Consider the following 8788-nt stretch of genomic DNA (forward strand, 5'->3'; position numbering starts at 1 on the left):
CAGTGAATGATGTGGAGAGAATTACAGAGAGAAGCAATGAAAAGGCAAAAGCCATTAAGGATGCAGTACAAACAAAAGAAAAAAGAAGAAGATGAAATTGGCATATTTGCACAGACCGTATTCTTTTATTGTTTGTTATTATTGGTATTGTTTGTTAGCTAAATTGTTTATTTGTGTTTGGAATAAATACAGTAAATTTACAAGATAATATATGAATGTATACATATATATATATATATATATATATATATATATATATATACATATAGTTGGGAAATAACAAATAAATCCTCTGGGAGCATAAATGTGTGAGTACATTTCATGACAATTCTCTTTCAATTAGATATTTACTGTATACAAGAACAAATTTTGGTCTTGGTATATCGCTAATCAAAGGTTAGAGTGTCACTATTATCAGGGTGCATCCTCAGAGGACCATGAATATCCAAAGCAAAGGTCATGGCAAAGTCATGGCTGGTAGAAAATTGTAGACACCTCGTCATGTGCCAAAAATTATGTCCAGGTCATTAAGGTTGAATTTAACTGTATCATCCCATCTGCCTGTCTGGAGGGAGGGGGGGATTTTAAGAGATCACGCTGATTTCACAACATTTTTGGAGGCACATGTTACCCTAAAGAGTTAAAGAGAGAAAGGGGAAATGTCAAAGGAAACGTTCCTGTAAATGTAACTGTGTGTGCGTGTATGTGTGTGTGTGTGTGTGTGTGTGTTATGCAGGCCTTTGTCTGATGTTTTGTTGGCCGTCTCATTGAAGTGTCCTTCATACGCCTCTCTAAGCAAACATACACACACACACACACACACACACACAACAAACATTCAGAGACCTGCTGTGGTCCTAGGAGACACCCAGAGAGTAGCAGCTGCTCTGTCTACACACACAAACACACACACACACACAATTCTGCCATGCTTGTTTGCCATTTGTGAGGGTTGGTAAACATTGATACGCATCCCTTCACACAACTGCTATTGTGTGATATGAGCCTCAAGGATTTAATTATTAGGTTTTTTTGTTTTTTTTGTTGTTGTTTTTTTACATCGGGGCTGGTGTAAGAGGTGGTGGGATAAATGTGTCTGAGGATGGACAAATGGATGGATAGGTGATAGAAATTCTCTGCTCAGGGACACTGGTGGAACTGGGTGAACAAAAAATGACCAGCTCATGCAGTGAGAGTCTGGTAATAGTAATAAACATCAGAACTTAAGTTGTGGTTCTTGGCTTGGTCCACTGTTGGGTCTTTTAAGTTCCAGTCCCAACCACTGAGGTCTCTCATTTCTACTACTACATGCATAATTAGAACCACAAAGTGTCACTTATTTTCGGGGGGCGTCTGTAGGCAAAGTGGCTGTTTTCACTGATAGGAGATGTAGTAGAAGAACACTGAGCTTCTTCAAAGTTGACTTCACTAGACTGCAGCCCTAGAAATTCCACACAATCGTGACTTTATCGCATTCTGTGGTATGGTAAAGATCACTAGTTTCCTCTCTAGCTTCCTCTCACTCTGCACTTTTAGATATCTGTCTTACTCTGAAAAATGATCACCTTCTGTGTTAAGATCCTTTCCCTCCAATAACCATACCAAGAGTGGAATTATACTTGCAAACTAGGTTCAGATCTCATTTGGTGAAGAGGCATGTCCTCTGGTGAAGATCAAACAGTGAAGTTAACCAACACACCAATCTCTATAAACTCTGTTTGTCCTCAACACTAATCAGTAATACACACATCAAACAGACTGGCACCTGGGAGTCCAGATGTTAGTTCAGATCAGAGACATGGCTGCCTTATTTCGGCCCCTCTCCTGTCCTTACCCTCATTGCCAATTCACTTTCTGGAGCCAAAATGGGAGGTAAAATACTATAAATCCCCCTAACAAACTCCAGCTCCAGATTTCATATTTCCCATTTTCAACTGCATACAAAAATACTGATGTTTAAATGTTTTTTCATATGTCATAAACTGAGCATGTCTTTATACAGTCTAGATATACAGAGTTTTATGTACCTGCCCACTGATCTGGCTGATCCAGCCCATTCTCACTCACAACTTATCAAATACCGCCACTGTGTCAATGATTACAACCTCAGATACCAACGTACCAATTTCTGACGCCTTCAGACACAACAAAAGTCATCAAATACTGCTGCTATGTCAGTTGATGTTAGCATCAGACAAAGATGCACTGAGGCACTCTTCCCGGTGCTATGATACACGCCATGTGGCAGCTATTTCTGATGTCGCCAGAAACTACTGTGTCCCGATAGAGCAGGTGGAACACCAACCCAGTGTCATTCCGAAGTCATTGAATACCGATGCTCTGGCAGTGACTTCCACGTCAGACAGCGATGAAAGCCGTCCTTTCATGTCGGCCAAACAACAACAACGTAAAGCCCCTTTTACACTGCCAGATTTTCGGCGAATGTTGGGCCGTTTTAGACACACAGAGCTGGATTGGCGAGTTGATCCGAGGTGCCCAATTTTCTGCCTTGTAGGGTAGTCATATTGGCGGCACATTTTTGGTTTAAAAAAAACGAGGCGCCCGTCCGCCACGGGAGGGGCTGTTGATGACTTGTAGGAGGAGCTGCTGATGACGCCGTACGTACGACCCACTGGCGGTGGACTAACAGGAAACAGCTGATAGCAGGAATGAGCAGCTAGTAGCAAGAGGGAAATGCAAACCTGACAGACACATTAAAGAGCAACTGGGGAGACAAGAAATTCCGCGCCCTTCTTGCCCTCGCAAATGAAGAGGCCATTAACCGTCAAATGAGGGGGACGGTGAAGGACGGGCCAACTTATGAGAGAATCGCTGAAGGACTGACCAGCCGTGGCTTCCCTCGGAGTACGTCACTGTTTACGTCACCTCATTGACCCAAAAAAGGCACAGCCAAAGTGGACTTAATGGAAGACCACCACTGAGGAGGAGGACACCACTGTTGAAAGCAAATCATAAAAAAGTGAGACTGGAATTTGCCAAAATGCATATTGACAAGCAACAAAGCTTCTGGGAGAATGTCCTTTGGACAGATGAGACAAACCTGGAGCTTTTTGCGGGTCACATCAGCTCTATGAAACATGAAGGAGGCTCGGTTATGTTCTGGGGCTGCTTTGCTGCATCTGGCACAGGGTATCTTGAATCTGTGCAGGGTGCAATGAAATGTCAAGACTATCAAAGCAATATCTGATTTTCATTAGTTAATTTTCAGTAATTTCTCTTTTTTTGTCAGTTTCAAGTTATTTCAGTGACCACTGTTGGTTTTTCTTTCTTTAACAGAAGGGTACCAACAATTTTGTCCGTGCGTATATTCACAACACCAGACTTTCACGTGAGAGCCCACTGTTTGTTTCCCACGTGAAGCCAAAAGTGCAAGTTTATTTTGAAAAAGACTGTATGCATGTAATGTGCAGAAACTGTACATTTCCTGTGAAGATGGAAATGTATTTTGAGAGGACACCACGCATGTAACGAGCGTCAATAGAGATGTCGTCCATGAAGGTCCAAAACTGACGCAGGAGGCTACCCTAATACCATTACAACTATTATTTTTGAAATATTCCATTAGGCCACAACAATATAACTACATAGCAAAGCCTACCAAATAATAAAGAGGCCTTTTTTTCTGGGTCCCTGCTGTCCCCCTGCCTCCCCTCCCCAGCTCCTTACACTTTACCTGCTCTCTGGGGGAGATGGGCAAGTTATCCGAAGTCACGTGAACCCCGAAATACGCTCTATCGTTATCATGTCAAAACGACAAGAGCTCTCTGGTGCCCACTCAGCTACCACGACACTAATGAGGAGTGGATGTGGAGAAAAAGAACACAAAACCATCAGGGGGACAGCTAGTTAACGTTACCTCTACTACTAACAGCTCATGAAGGTTGCATTGATTTAAATTGTGAGGCATTTAAGCCCTATTCAGTAAAAATTAGTATTGGATGAAGGTAAATTGTTGTTCTAATGATGTGTTCAATGTAAGCTTGTAAAATGTAGCATTTGAATAAATACAGCTGTTTGAGGGAGAAATTTGTAGATGTTAGCGGCAATATAAAAAAGATCAGAGAGGAAGTTATGATGTATCATGATAAAATGGTAAAATTATTTTTTAAAGATGTTTTTAATGTGAAAGGAGGTAACGTTAAAGGTTGTTTCATAAATGTGTATTATTGAATTTGTGTTCATTCTAGGTAGTGTAATGAAAGACTGAATGACTTTAAAACTGTTTATTTATTTTTTTATAGTGTAGATTTCTGTTTCCCTGGCACAAAAGAAGAATAAATGACAACAAAAACAAAAGAAACACCAATTTCAAAACATTGGTATTGGCTATAGACCAAATTGGTTTTTCAAACATTGGTATCAATATCGGTATGGAATTTTTTAAATTATTATTGTAGTACTGTTGAGCGTAGCTATAATACAGACTTTTCCCCTGCATTTCGTTTTCTTCATCAGCAGATGGAGTTTGCTTAGTTGTCATGGAGACGGCTCAGTTTGAGTCATCAACTGAGCAGCAGAAAAAAGCTGAACCTTGAGGTGAGATTATTTTGTCAAAATAAGTAGTGTTTGGTCATATTTCAGGAAAATAGGCTCTGAAAGCTTCTGTTAACCTCCTTGTAGATATTACTTCATTTGTACAAGTTGCCCAAGGAAAAACTGTAGAAAATAGGGACAATGGGCAACTGTACCTTGCCAATGTGGTTATCTAAAAATAATGCACACCCTCTGGCCAATCAAAATGCAGAATTCACCATGGCTGTGCTTTAATTTGATTTAATATTACCCTTCTCAGTTTTCAGCATATTGTGTCTTTGTCTTCTGATTTTGTCTCTTGTGTCCTCTCTGTCTCTTTCTATGTTCTATAGAGAGCACACCACACACACACACACACACACACACACACACACACACACACACACACACACACACACACAGATCTCTACAGATGTACAGTATGGTATAGCATTTATCATGAAAAGATTAGCAGAAGCGTTGTGCACCTGCAGGACTGAAAGCAAATTGATGAGCGTGACAGGATACTGTCCTCAGGCCATATGCAGCACACTGCATCCTACACACACACACAGGCCTCAGTGAAAGGTTCCGGTGCTGAGATGAAGGAGTGTGTCGGATTATTGCGACAGGCAGTGAATGAAGATGTTGGGCTGTTCAGCCATGGTACAGCTTCTCCTGCTGACAGAAACACACACCAGACACACTCAGCAGACTGCAGCGCTCTGACTGGAAGGTCTGTGATACTGTGTGTACACAATATGCAGGCAGAATATGAAGACTGTGATTGTATTTATCTTGAAATTGTCTACAGAGGGGAGAATTGATCTTTGAGATAGTAATGATTTGTGTAACAGTGATGGAGAGACTGACAGGACCTGGACTGTGCCAAGACGTGATGATATTAACCTTGACTAAGAAACAGCAGGTCCTCCTTTAAAACAACATTCTACACACATTATTTCAGCTCTGTGCATTTCTGTTTATTTCAGTTCTATAACACACTCTTTTTCATTTTATTATACAAGTTGATATGTTCTGTAGCGTAACTACTTTAATTTAGGTTTAAGAGTTGCAGAGTGCCTGCACTCTACTTTGTAGGGGTGTAACAATACACGACAAAATTTCATACAAATGTCTTGTAGGATATAATGACGAAGTGATGACATTTAATATCAAAAAGGTCAAAGGTCAGCTGATGTGTGCTCAGAATCCATGTTTTTGCAGCATACAACTGCAAGGCAGTATTTATAGTTTATGATTAACATATATACAAAATGCATGCAGACCGCTCCACAGACACAATACGCAGTAGCAGAAGTTACCATAATCCAGCTGGAAAAAGGTCTATGGTAATATTTTCTCTATGAAAAATAACACATCCCTTTATTGAACTTGCCTGTACTAAAGTCTTGCCGTGACTTGGCAGAGACTAGACAGGTTACTCACTGGATCCTGACCAATCAAAGATCACAGTCTTTTGTGACCTGCTGTGCGACATAGAGAGGTGAGAGGTACCAGGGACCAAATTCTACCTGACAACACTAACTACTAATGTTTCTGTGTGTAATCCGGGTTATTGGGGATGAAAGTGAAGCTGGGAGTATATTTATCATCACTGGGCAGTTAACGTGGCCTCGTTTGTTGTCAGGAAAAAGTTAGTTAGTCTTTGCCTGATATAAAACTGCTTTGGAAACAGTAGTTTAACACTGAATCTAACAGCACGTATACATGGAGCATCACAACTAACCAATGAAACCAGGACATGGAAACACATACTGACCAGAGCTTTGTAGCTATAATCTGTTAGATTACATTCCAGTCAGAAGAAGCAAACCAGCTTAATATCACTGGGGCAGCTTTGAAATGTCGTGTTGTAGACTTTAACAACAGGAACAATGCCAAGTCATCTAGTGTGTAATCCCATACACCAACAGAGAGGAGGCGAGCTGAGGACGGGGTTAATTGGTATTTTGTGGAAAACAAACACTTGCAGCATCACTGAGAACCCATTGTAAACAGAGGAATAAGCGCTTGTTAAAACCAACAACTCTATGTATAAACAACAGCCACATTACTGTGATAAGGCCAAGGTGGAATCGTTACCCGCACAATCAAGCTCTCCATAAACCATGGTCGCTGTCACCTGGTCACAGGGAACTGAGGAGTGGACCAGAAAAATATTTAAGAGTTGAACAAGTTTTCAGAGTGACAGAACCCACAGACCTCTGCTTTCCACAGGTAAACATATCTACTGCAAACTTTATTAATTCCATGATGATAAAACTGATATAGTACTGCTATACTGTAGATCAGGCCACAACAGCCTGTAATAGTGGATTTTCTTGCTAAATGTTAGGGGTGTTTCTGAATCTGACAGAGGTCTTGGTCATATGTGTACCCACATACAAGCATGCAAGTGGTCCAACAGGCCCACTTACCAAATCTCTACAGGGTTCCCACAGTCATGAAATTCATGGAAAAGTTATGAAATTAAAAAAATATATATTTTCCAAGTCTGGAGGTGGTTTGGAATTAACAATATGTTTTGGAAAAGTTTTGAATATACATCGTTTTGGCTTTTGTTTCAAATATATTAATAAGAATCCCAAAACATTCCTTTATTACTAACTAAAAATCTAGTGCTGCAGTGCATGACCACTGAAATGTCACTTGACTCAATGATTGATGTTTGCAGCTCTAGGTGGTGGAAATGTACAACTAGGCTAAAGTTAGCAAGCACTAGCAGTCTGCTTATTCACAAATGCCTGGGAAGTGCATGTTTAATATTGTATAGCTTCTGAATGACAAATATATAACACATGGTTCAAGACAGAGGCAGACCCAAGACGTGCTGGACATAGGCTCTGCATCAAAACGTTTGACATAGGAAACATGGGAAAAATGGCACAAGTCAAATATGCTAAAGGGGGAAAAATGCATAAAGAAAACCAAAAGGCCACTCAACAGAGCTCCAGCGTTAGCACATATTTCCTGCCTGCTGTAGTCAGGCCTGTAACAGTGGTGTTAATGTTTTGGCCGATTGGTGTAGGTCTCCATTCATTTAGTTTGAAGTAAGACTTGATAACATACATTCTGTGCTCCAGTAGGCTACATGTCTTATCAGTTTCCTTTGTGCTGTGAGGGAGAGAGAGAGAGAGAGAGAGAGTGGGGAATGACACGCAGCAAAGGGCTGCAGGCCAGAATCGAGCCCGCGGCCGCTGCAGTGTACCTGTACTGTACATGGAGTGCTGGCACTATTCACTATGCTACTGATGCCACAAATACTTATTTTTAAATCCACTCATTACTAATGTCTGTGTAATCCAAAGAGAGAGAATAAAAACCAGTTGGATGGTCAAAGTCGTCATACTGAAATTTAAAGTGTGCTTACAGATTCATGTCGTCAACTCATGCATTGAGTAACATTACAAGTTAATGTTTTACCTTAAAGGTTGCCAGCAGTTGGCCCAGTGAATTAAGTTATTTCTTTATATTATTATAGTTATGATTCACTAATGTAGCCTCTGTAAAACTTGCCATGCTTTGAACAGAGGTTACATAAACTTCAAAACCAGCCACAACTCAGCCCTGAGCGAGAGCAAAGACGGTGGATCCAGTATCTTTGGTGAGAGTGACCATCCGCCATTGACCAATTAAGGGACTGCAGTGTTCACAGCTCCACTTTTTAGTACCAGATCTGTGTGCTAGGTACCCCAATAAAGGGTTGACCAATAATGGGGACAGTGAGGAACAGTTCTATTAGTACCATCCACAACTTTTCACAATGAAAATGGAAAAAAAATTCATAAGCCTACTTTACACCACATGGTTCAAGTGACCCAATTCCGATTTTTTCCTCTCAAGTGGCACAGATCGGATCTGTAACATGAACGTGTAAACAGGAAAAAAAACGCATGATATCGGATATTGTCAGATCAGATTCAGGCCTCCTTCATATGTGGAAATATATCGGATATGAATCAGATATCTGCCAATAGAGTGTGCCAGTAAACCTGGAACTCCGTTAGCGCTTTTAGCACTTCCGGTTCTCTCGTCTAAAAGTCAATACGTTTTTCGAATGGGATTTTGGTAAAATGCCTCAAATAAGGTCTGTGGTTAACAAAAGCTTAAGCGAGTTTCAGGTTTTGTTCTACGACATAAAACACGTCAGTAAATACCCTACTTGTGAATTTTGAAGCTTTTACGTGTCGTAAAAAAGGCGGTTGCTAACAGGTTGCTCAAAATGACTACA

At 40.6% G+C, this 8788-nt stretch overlaps 1 long non-coding RNA gene across 1 annotated transcript in view; it reads right to left on the minus strand.

Annotated features, from left to right (window-relative positions):
• Window positions 1–318: 318 nt before the first annotated feature.
• The window catches only part of LOC126409021 (uncharacterized), a 14398-nt gene continuing 5928 nt past the window's right edge, over window positions 319–8788 (minus strand). The window contains exons 2-3 of the long non-coding RNA XR_007571989.1: window positions 3062–3161; window positions 319–2956 (exon numbers count right to left, since the gene is read on the minus strand). This is a non-coding gene — a long non-coding RNA (uncharacterized LOC126409021). The remainder of the gene's footprint in view (window positions 2957–3061; window positions 3162–8788) is intronic.

The sequence above is a fragment of the Epinephelus moara genome, chromosome 21, assembly GCF_006386435.1.
Source record: "Epinephelus moara isolate mb chromosome 21, YSFRI_EMoa_1.0, whole genome shotgun sequence".
NCBI classification, from domain to species: domain Eukaryota; kingdom Metazoa; phylum Chordata; class Actinopteri; order Perciformes; family Serranidae; genus Epinephelus; species Epinephelus moara.